The 11,774-nt window shown below is 42.7% G+C and overlaps 1 long non-coding RNA gene across 1 annotated transcript; it reads left to right on the plus strand.

The window, feature by feature from the left end:
• The first annotated feature begins 11,094 nt into the window (after window positions 1-11,094).
• On the plus strand, window positions 11,095-11,533 carry LOC115587934 (uncharacterized). Its single transcript, XR_003985241.1, has 3 exons — window positions 11,095-11,142; window positions 11,260-11,317; window positions 11,451-11,533. It is a non-coding gene; the product is annotated as an uncharacterized LOC115587934 (long non-coding RNA).
• Window positions 11,534-11,774: the final 241 nt, after the last annotated feature.

Consider the following 11,774-nt stretch of genomic DNA (forward strand, 5'->3'; position numbering starts at 1 on the left):
TAACTGCAGTACCGTTTGACGAGGTCAGAGGTCAAAGAACGGTCGCGTGGCTCTAATGTGACGTATGTATAATAACAGAAATGTAGACGTTGATTAACTGTCAGTTGGTGACGTACAGTTGCTGTTTTAGAAACAGTTTTAACAGGAATGAAGATTAAAATACGGCTTCTGTTTTTACCTGTGGTAAGTTGTGACGATGTGAGCAAGATATTGACTGATATACCTCGAAAATGTATATATTCTAAATGCTAATGCTAGCTTACTGTCTTAGCAGATAATCCAGCTGTATGCTAGCTGCCCGTATCAAGTGGTGGAAAGTAGCTAGCTTTGTTTTAACATTAATTAACTTATCAAATACTTAATTGTGTCATATTCTGCTTTAACAACACTTGACTATGTTTTCAAATGCTACTTCTACTTGACTACAATTCAGACAAACATATTTTTAACTGTAGTTAAGTGGCTTTGATTCCTTTAAGAAGTGATTTCTTTACTATTATTTTACTGTCGATACCAACCTGATTAGATTTAAGGGGTTTATTGTGACTTATGAAGACTAAATGATACTTAAATAGCATTTTATTACTCATAATTTTTGATCCAGGATCTTCTTCCATTGATATGCCAATTAAGAAAAACATGAAGTGGTTTGAAGAATGTATTTTGCTGATGTAGTTGTAGTTTCTCCTGCTGCTGCTAGATGGCAGTGAAGAGCCACATTTGACTTGTAGATAGAAGATAGTATTTATAATATAACAAACCATTTTGTGTTCATGTTCATTGTTTCCTTTTTTCTTGGTGTGATTTTCTTCCATTTTATTTTCTTTGTCAAAACACTGTTTAGTTTTAATATTGTTTGCTTGTTTGTATCAACAGCTCCAGCACCACAATCAACATTCATTATTCAAGATGTTTATTGTCACCCTGGTTCTACAAGTACACTGGTGTGAAAATCTTCTGCTTAGAGACTCCACTACAGAAATGGTCCCCCAGGAACAAGGTCAGAGGTAGGCTTAGACAGTATGAAAACGTTAAATGTTGCGATTATCCTGATAATCATCAAACTATTCTTAAATATATTTATTGCGTCGCAGATAGGACACATCTTTTGTAGCTGAAAAACAATCCGTCACAGAAGATCTTAAATAGATAATCAATAGCTCTTCCTGCACAAATAAAGGATAATTAATGGTGGTAACCTCATCCATCGGTTATTTTTAGTTTGGAGTCCAAGTGTTTTGGGCTCTGGTAAAGTTATAAGATATGAAGCTAGTCCACTCCTCTGTGAGCAGAAGCCACACTAGTCATTCTGAAACTTTAAGTTGTCAATCAACACCCTGGAGTCGGCCTTTCCAGTGAGGATTAGAAGTATGACAGACCGTAAACTGCAGCCCATCCTCATCATGCATATTAATAATGTGAGAAGGAGTCAGGCTTGTCTTCAGCTTGATCTCAGTCTCATGCTCACTCTGATGAGCACAGAGGAACGTTGTCTTTCAAGAACACATCCTTCTCCACTGAAAGACGTTTATTGAGGTGTGCTATATTTGTTGTGTACATGATTTATCTGCTGATGAGCTTTAACATCTCTGAAGCCTTAAAGAAAGATTAGAGGAGCAGCGATAAGTTTACCCGCAGCAGCAAGTGGATTTATTATCTCCCTTCTCTCCGTGCCAAGGTAGGTTATATCTTCATTTAAACTGTAAAGCATTTATCACTTATTCAGAGCAACATAAAGTCGATTTATATCAATACACACTGTGACTCTTTTGTCTTATAATTAAACATAAAATCTGACAGTCTTGGAACCTTGAAAATGTGTGTTGAATTGATGCGTATCCTTAAAGCCACAGTTAGTTAGGGTGAATTTAAAACTAGAATAATGTTAGCGGTTCTTCTGAACAAATGTTTATCCCTTTTTAAAGAGAAGCTATTCTTAAAGAAGTATTAACAATAGAAACATCTTACAAAGACCACTTTTATTCTGAAGGCATCTATTCCTGTGTGGTGTGTGAGTTTACCAAACAGTCCTCCACTAACAAACTGCCATCTGGTGGAGACTGTAACTCATTGCACCACACATTGTTGTCTTGACATGGAGCGCTGTCCCGCTTCAACACTGCAGCTGCTGGTTGAAGACATTTCTTTTGTTTCTCTCTTACATGGTTCATCCTGACTTTTTCATGTGACTTTTGTTTTTAGTGCTCTAACGATTTCAACTTGAAAGGAAGTAAAGCACCAGGGGTCGACCGATGTGGATTTTTCAGGGCTGGGTGGTTATTTGACATAATGAGCCAGTGTCAATAATCAGTCTGCCCCTCACAAGTACCAGAAGACATAAAGACTTTGTTTCCTTTACAAGAGTAAATGCAGTCGTTACCTCTACCCCTGTTAGAAACCCACGGAACGAGTCTCTCACTCTTAAATAATCAGCATTAAGAGGTCCATATACAGTTTACAAAACAATAGAATAACTAGTTAAGTCAGACAGTTACTGACTACATGCACATTAAAAAGTCTAGTTTAACAGCTTCACATCTGTCTGCTGCCTACTGTGCTGACCACAGAGGGACATTATCTTTCAAGAGGAAATGTTTCTCTGTTGTAAGCAGAATTACTTATTGATTCATTTAGTGTAATGATTCATGTGATATGATTGATCTTTCATACATTGACCTGCTGATTTAATTTCTCGGGAGTCGCACTGAGATGAGAGGAGCAGCTATGAGTTTAAAAGTGACAGTGAGTGGATTCCTTATCCTCCTTCTCTCTGTTCCAGGTAATGTATGTCTATATTTACATTGTTGGGCATTTAGTTACTCAGAGCAAGCTCAAATATATTTTTTAGAATCATACAAAAAATAATGATAACCTAAATAATATTCTTCTAGATTGTTTGTGTGATATGATGCCAAATGTTGCAGACCATTAAAACACATTCAGTTCTGTTTTCTGTTTCCATTTTTGTGTAGTTAATGTTAAAGAATAAGAGTAGTGCTGTGTCAGTGATCTATACTTGGAGCTGTTAGTGGTTCATTTGGTGCCTGTACTCCGAAGCAGGATTTGTTGTTAGCAATGTAATTTCAGTGTTAACTCTGTGTTACGAAGCATGTTCATGTCTTCTATCCTCTGTTATGAATTTGATTGTAGTTTCTGATGTCCTCTGTGTTACAGTGGTACAGATGTAACAATCTCCTTCAATTATTAACTCAAAAAGGGAAAAGTACATATGCAAATTTAAGGGAACGAGCAGACTTGATAAGTTACAGTACAGTACAGGCGTTACACCAGTGGTCTCATGTACTGCCGTGTTGATAGCCAACCGTAATTCATGCAGCCACCGATCCCAATCCTGATGATGGTTTTCTACAAAGCAAGCTATCATGGTTTTCAGGGGTGGTAGGCTGTAGTGAACTTCTGGGCCATACCCCAGGATTCACACAGGCTGGACATCAGCTGGCTTGTGAATTGAGGGCGTCAATCTGACACCAGGTAGGTGGGTGCCCCCCAGCGTGTGAAGATGTCATTTTTCAAGATTTGACAGACCTTTGGTGTCTTGGTGCCCTTCAGAGGGAAAAGCTCCACCCACCTACTGTAGTAATCTACTAGAACCATCAGGACTGAATTCTGAGCCTTACTGAGTGGGAATGGCCCGATGAAGTCCACTCCTATCATCTTGCTGGGTGCTTTGACCTCCGTTGCCACCATGCTACCTCCAAGATTTTCAGCAGCACCTACATCCTTCCTAAATGTCCTCCAAATGGGCTGTTGTGGAAGTATGAGAGGAACTCTTGCACAAGCACAGTCGGCACAACCAACTGGTAGTTAAATCAGCTGTATTTTGAGGGCACACCTCTGTGCAAAACTCCCTGTTGTTCTTGGTAATGGATGCAGACTGGTGTGGGCTGGCAGATTGTTAGCTCCAGCTCTTGGCACAATGTATTGTCCAGCTGCATTCAATGGCCTGAAGGGAACTGGGTAAATCAGCCCAGTATGACTTGGCGACAGCCACACACACACACTACATTCTTGTAGTGGCATGGCGCGGGACAGAGCATCCGGAACAACATTACAGCACCCATGCTTGTAGTGGACCCAGAAGGAGAAAGCCTGCAAGCAGAGTGTCCATCTGGTGAGGCGGGATGATGCCTTAGGGCAATTGAATGCCTAGGTCAGAGCACTATGGTCTGTGAACACATTAAATGCTTCCCCTTCAAGGTAATGATCCCACTTTTCGACTGCCCACATCACCACCGGGCATTCCTTCTCTGAGGTAGAATACCTCAGTTCAGCACCATGGAGAGCTCTCAAAGCAAAGGCGATTGTTCTTTCTTCACCTTCAATGGACTGCATCAGAACAGATCCTAGCCCCACACCACTGGAGTCACAGTGCACCTGAAAGCCAAGGTGTGGCCTCGGCTGCGCTAGCACCAGTTGAGATGGCAATAAGCGCTTTCGATGTTCAAATGACGCTTGACACTAAGCCGACGATTCCCATAACATCCCTTTCTTTTTGAGGTCATTGAGTGAAGCCACAATATCCCCTAACCTAGGAAGGAACTTGTGATACCAACCCACCAATCCTAGGAACCTCTGGAGACTTTTTAACTCTGTTGGACCTGGGTAGGCCGTGATGGCATCATCCTTCATGGGATCCATTTCCAATCCCTTTCCTGAAACTACATGGCCGAGGAAGACGAGTTGAGTCTGTAGGAGATGGTATTTTTTACACATTCAGTCACACATAGTCACACCAGCGTGTCCTGGGTCGTCCTCTGGGTCTCCTCCCGGGGGCATCCGAAACAGATGCCCAAGCCACCTCAGCTGGCTCCTCTCGATGTGGAGGAGCAGCGGCTCTACTCCGAGCTCCTCCCGGATGACAGAGCTTCTCACCCTATCTCTAAGGGAGCGCCCTGCCTTCCTGCGGAGGAAACTCATTTCAGGTGCTTGTGTAAGGGATCTTTTTCTTTCGGTCATGACCCAAAGTTCATGGCCATAGGCAAGGGTAGGAACGTAGATTGACTGGTAAATCGAGAGCTTCGCCTTTCGACTCAGCTCTCTCTTCACCACGACAGACCGATACAACGACCGCATTACTGCGGCCGCTGCACCGATCCGCCTGTCAATCTCACACTCCATCCTTCCCTCACTCGTGAACAAGACCCCAAGATACTTAAACTCCTCCACTTGAGGCTGGAACTCTCCCCTAACTCGGAGGGAACAAGACACCTTTTTCCGGTCGAGAACAATGGCCCCGCTTCACACTCGGCTGCAAACCACCCCAGGACATGCTGGAGGTCCTGGCTTGAAGGAGCCAACAAGACCACATCATCCGCGAAAAGCAGAGATGAAATCAAGTGGCTCCCGAACCAGACTCCCTCCGGCTCGTGGCTGCGCCTAGAAATTCTGTCCATAAAAATAATGAACAGGACTGGTGACAAAGGGCAGCCCTGCCGGAGTCCAACATGCACCGGGAACAGGTCTGACTTACTGCCGGCAATGCAAACCAAGCTCCTGCTCCGGTCGTACAGGGACCATACAGCCCTTAACAGAGGGCCTCCGACCCCGTACTCCCGGAGCACCTCCCACAGAATGCCACGAGGGACACGGTCGAATGCTTTCTCCAAGTCCACAAAACACATGTGGACTGGTTGGGCAAACTCCCATGAACCCTCGAGCACCCTGTGGAGGGTACAGAGCTGGTCCAGTGTTCCGCGGCCCGGACGAAAACCGCATTGTTCCTCCTGAATCCGAGATTTGACTATCGGCCGAATTCTCCTCTCCAGTACCCTGGAATAGACTTTCCCAGGGAGGCTGAGGAGTGTGATCCCCCGATAGTTGGAACACACCCTCCGGTCCCCGTTTTTGAATAGGGGGACCACCACCCCGGTCTGCCAGTCCAGAGGCACTGTCCCCGACTGCCACGCGATGCTGCAGAGACGTGTCAACCAAGACAGCTCCACAACATCCAGAGACTTGAGGTACTCAGGGCAGATCTCATTCACCCCCGGTGCTATGCCACTGAGGAGCTTCCGGACTACCTCAGTGACTTCGGCTTGGGTGATGAATGGGTCAACCTCTGAGTCCCAAGCCTCTGCTTCCTCTATGGAAGGCGTGTCAGTGGGATTAAGGAGATCCTCGAAGTATTCCTTCCGCCGCCCGACAATGTCCCCAGTAGAGGTCAACAGCCTCCCACGTCCACTGTAAACAGTGTTGATGGAGGACTGCTTCCCCCTCCTGAGGCGCCGGATGGTTTGCCAGAGGAAGGTAGTACAGTGAATCTGACCTGTAGCAGTGATGCTAACCCAGCAGCTAACAGTGAATCTGACCTGTAGCAGTGATGCTAACCCAGCAGCTAATTACACATGGTACAAACACTGATTCAGACACCAGGGGGAAAATTCCATTTCCCCTCCATCAGCTCCAGAGCCAGAGGGCTCTATCACCGCAAGTTTGAGAATAAATATAGACAGATCAACTCGTCATCTCTCTTCACTGTGTAAGTACAAGACATTTGCATGTGAGTCATATGGTTAGTACATTTAAAGTATTTGGAACATTCGATTAGTTTTTAGTTTTGGTCAACTCAAAGAGTTGAGTTTGTTGTAATATGTATTATGGAATGTTCTAACATACAGTGATGGAGGATAAAATGTTGTTTCAGGCTCCTGATTCAGTATCTCTGAAGGTTCATTGCCCTCTAGTGGGGAAGTTTAAGTGTGGCACATTCAGGCTTCATCACTGTGAGTGCTTCCTCCTCTGTCTGCTTTAAAGGGTCAGTTCACCCAAATTACAAAAAGACACTGTCTCTCTTTCTCTCTCTGTTTTATCCCAATCCACATGTTGGACACAGTTTATCAATCTGAACCACCTAAGTGAGCCAAAGTCATTAAAAACCCTTGTGTGTCCTCATCAGATCCTACCAGTCTTTTTGAACTATGTGTATCAAACATTACTTTAGTACGATGTGGGTGTTGACTGGCATTTGGCACATCATGTATGTTAATAAGCTAAAGAGGAAGTACATCTAGTGGTTTAAGAGCGTGATATCTGTCTTCTGCTCACTCACAACTGAGGAACGGCTTCTTTCAAGACGACGTCTGTCTTCATTGTAAGTAGAATTGTTTGTAGATGTGACTGAGACTATAAACCTCCTGTGTGCATCATTATTTTATCTGCTGACATGTTTTATTGTCTCTGAAACCTCACAGAGAGATCAGAGGAGCAGATATGAGTTTAACTGCAGCAGTGAGTGGATTTATCGTCTTCCTTCTCTCTGTGTCAGGTACAGTTACATTTACTGCATTTATAGAGGGAATCTGGACTTTTGCATGAAGTAGCTGTATGCTCAGCACTTTTACACGCTGTAAACTGAGAATATTTTGGGTTTTCAGAACTTTTCCCTTCTCTTCCTGTTTAATGTGTTCTAAAGTCGACCCTGGCTGCAGAAGCAGCAGCTCATGTGGAGGACGATTAGTTTGTATCTGCAGCTACTTTTATCACAGTGAAGTTTTTTGGAGGGATATTGTTCTCACAGTAAAACCCCAAAAACTGACTGTACTTCTTGTATATGATCGTACATCCGCACCACTCCCTGCTAGTTCTGTTAGTGCTGTCTGACGTCAGTGTAATGTTTCCATGCTATATGCAGACGCTTATCATTACATCATAGCTGCTTGAAGAAGTTTGACACCTCAGTCTTCTGCTTTTATTTTTGTAGTTTTCACACTTACCTCAGCAGCATCCTGACAACAGAGTGAACAGAGAGAACTGACCAAGAACAGCACAGACTCTAATAAATACTATTTCTCCTCTTATCCTGGTCAATAAACTGCATTAAAGGTCACAGGTTCAATACATTCCTGTTCACTTCACTGCAGCTTCAGACTGGGTGCACACTGAGTTTAACTGTAGAAGGCATGTTCACATCTTTCACTCTTAAATTGCACTCAGTGTGAATAACTAAGCTTACACATTGTTTATGATCAACCTCACTTCATTCAGACACAGCATCAAAGCCTTAGAGCATGATTGTAACAAAGAATCAGAAAGTTACCACAAAAGGAAGTTAATATGTGTGTGGGGTAACATCTTTCGTTTTACTACTCTGTGTAAAATGCCTCGTCTCTGTGAATGGTTCAAAGCAGATGTTCTCTGTGTTACAGTGATACAGGGTCAGCATGGCTGGGGAGTGACTTACAGCTCTACTGAGATCTATGCCTTAAAAGGATCAACAGTGAACATGAGCTGCACCTACACATATCCATCCACTGTACAGAGAGTTGAGAACAGATTCTGGTATAGGACAGTGGTGAATGAGAATTATACGGATCTGAAAAATGAACCAGAGTATTCAGGTCGTGTGCAGTATGACTGTGGTAACAACAACTGCACTCTGAGAATCACAGACCTGAGAGAGAGCGACTCAGCAAAGTACAAGTTCAGAATCCTTACAGACCAAGAAAGTGGGAAATATTCTGGTAAACCTGGAGTCACTTTGTCAGTCACAGGTAACATTTTCATCTGAGTGTGTGTGTATGTGTGTGTGTGTTGACATTCAGTCTAAAAGGAAAACTTCTGTTTCTTATTCACATATTCAGATCTGCAGGTGAGGGTGAACAGCTTACATGTCTATCCCCCTGAACTCTGGGCAGTGCTGAAGTGTCACAGCAGTTTTCGTCTACCTGGTCGCCTTCACTACGTCTGGTACAAGAATGGACGGATCATTCAGGGGCAAACATCTTCTTATTGTTCAGTCTCCATCACTCCTACAGACAGTATTTCATGTGCTGTAGAAGGACATGAGAACTGCCGCTCTCCTCCACTGTGTGAGTTTACTTACAGTCGTCCACTGAAATAACACCTGGTGGAGCCTTTTGAGCCAACCTGTTGTGTTGGCTCAAAAATAACCCATTATGGCTGAAAATGCTGTAAAATGCTGTAATGCTGAAAATGCTGTAGTTCATATTACAGTATAACCCATTATGGGTTATTTTTGAGCCAACTCCTGGGTTAAAAAGGGACCAACTAATTTCTGGGTTATTTTAACACAGAAAATTGGGTTATTCTTTTTGACCCAACTTCTGGGTCAAAATAACACTCTCTGAAAAAATAACCCATGAGTTTAACCCAACACAGATAACCCAGAAATTGGGTTGAAGAAATAACCCAGGAGTTTTTAGAGTGCAACTACATGTAATTCAGTGGTATTTGGTGATTCATTGTGCAGAATTGGGTAACAACCAAATCACAGCCCCATGAGATTGTAGACATAATGCATAAATATCTTTCATTGTCTGTGCTGCAAAATTAAACTGTTAAATATCAGCTCACACTGGAGATTATGTAAAACAAGATTTACTTTCATGTCTTTAACCATTTCAAATTCTTTTTGGATTACAAAAAACTCACTCCTTTTATTTAACTACTAGAGTTGATGAGTAAACATGAAACTGTCCACAGACTCTGAACCAGGATCATTTCATTGATCTGCTGCATTCAGCACTGATGAACTGTGAGACATTTTGAGTCTTTGTGTGCTTTATGTTTTCAGTTTGAATTAAAAGTACGATGAAGTAGCTTTAGTTTTTCTGATGTGGATCCTAATGTCAACACATATATTGAAATTAAATGTAAAATGTGTTCATGTTTTCTCCTCCAGATGCTCCAAAGCTTCCCTCTGTGTCAGTGAGTCCCTCTGCTGAGATAGTGGAGGGCAGTTCAGTTACTCTGACCTGTAGCAGTGATGCTAACCCAGCAGCTAAATACACCTGGTACAAGAAGAATGGAGATCCAGACCTTCAACCTCTCAGTAAAGAACCACAGCTTGTCTTCAGCTCCATCCAGTCCTCTGACTCTGGAGAGTATTACTGTACAGCTGAGAACGAGCTGCAGGGGATGATGTCTAAACACATCTATATTAATGTGAAATGTGAGTATAATGCAGCTGATTTAAATCAACTAATGACAACTTTTTAAAACTTTATTACCCAGTCAGGTGTTTTGCTGATGGTGCACTTTCTCCAGCTCTGCCTGTTTCACCTTCACAGTCTGCTGCTGTTGTTCACTGAGCAGCTACAGTAGATGATGAAATGATGTTTGATTCACGAACTGTTTCCAGATCTGCACAGATGTTCATTGATCCAGAAAACCACCTCTAAAGTTTCAGATGCTGCCACACATAAATACACATCCAACATCTAATGTGACCAGAGTCCTGTTACCAACCCTGTCTCTGAGGAATGATGTTCATATATTAGTAGTTTTTTCACCAGATACATGAAAACAAAATTACTGACTGGATTTGACTACAAGACAACCTTTGTAATATTGTAGAAAGTGATTAAATTACAGAACCAACATCATCAGTTAGGACCATAATTTCACTGGAGGACACCAATGTAGAGGAAGCTCTGACTGCAGCGAAGGAAATGTAATATATATTGATTTTGTAGCTTGTGCAGGAAAATAAGACCATGTATAATAAACAATTAAATATCCAGATCCACTGTGAAAAGTCATCTGTATCCCAATTAATAATAAATATGTTCACATCTCCTCCAGATGCTCCAAGACATCCCTCTGTGTCAGTGAGTCCCTCTGCTGAGATAGTGGAGGGCAGTTCAGTGACTCTGACCTGTAGCAGTGATGCTAACCCAGCAGCTAAATACACCTGGTACAAGAAGAAACAAAAGTTGCTTCGAGGACAGATAGGCATCTATCATTTCTCCTCCATCAGCTCTGAGGACAGAGGGAACTACTCCTGCAAGTCTGAGAATCAGTATGGAGAGATCATGTCCTCGTCTGTATCAGTCGATGTCCAGTGTGAGTACAAAATATAAGCAGCTCTGTTGTCCTGCTGACTCAGCGTTAAGAGAGATATGACTTGTAGCCACAGTGAACCTGCTTCACATGTTTACTCACATATCTCCAGATATAATGTGAATTTACTGATAACTGTGGTCTATTTGTGTAGGTTAAAAGACGATAGCTCTAAAAAGGTAAAAGACCTGGAAAAGTGATTGATTCTCATCACATATCTGTGTGTATTTCTAGTGAATTCAACAATGATAGTGAACATCATCAGGTTGACTGTGGTGGTCTTGATGCTGATTCCTCTATTCTCCTGAGTCTGTGGACGAGGTGAAACAATCAGAATCCATCTGCTCTTTTATTTTCTTCTTCAGACTTCATTTAGTTTTAGTGATGTGAGTTTCTAAATGTGGAATTTTGTGTTTGTTGTTGTTTGACTCAATCCAGGAAGAAGAAAACTCTGAGCTCCACCACTGAACCACAAGAATCTGTCGAGATGATAGAGGTGAGACAGAGAGAGAGGCCATCTTGACAAACCCTCCTCTATATCACAGTCATAGTAACTTGACTGATCTGATTTGATGTCGGTTCATGAACGAGGTCCTTTGGAGCCTCATTTTGTCGTCTCTCCTCATCAGTTGGACTCTTGTCCTGAGTATGAGGACGTCTCAGACTTCACTGCAGCACAGACAGAAGACACAGAGCAGCAGGAAGACATGCTGTGAAGTCCAGTCAGGTTAGAGACTCCGCATCCAATAAACATCCTGACTTTAGATTTACAGTCACAGTCACAACTAAAACTTTACACGTGTTCTGTGATTCTCTTCAGATGCAGCTGAACCAGAGGCAGGACTCACCTGATGGACACAAAGAAGTACCACATTGAAATATCACAGAGGAGAGCGAGGCTGTGGAGGATGTGGGGGAAGTGGACACATTTACCTTCAGCTCCAAAAGTTTTC

Source organism: Sparus aurata, chromosome 1 (assembly GCF_900880675.1).
Source record: "Sparus aurata chromosome 1, fSpaAur1.1, whole genome shotgun sequence".
In the NCBI taxonomy this organism is placed as follows: Eukaryota; Metazoa; Chordata; class Actinopteri; order Spariformes; family Sparidae; genus Sparus; species Sparus aurata.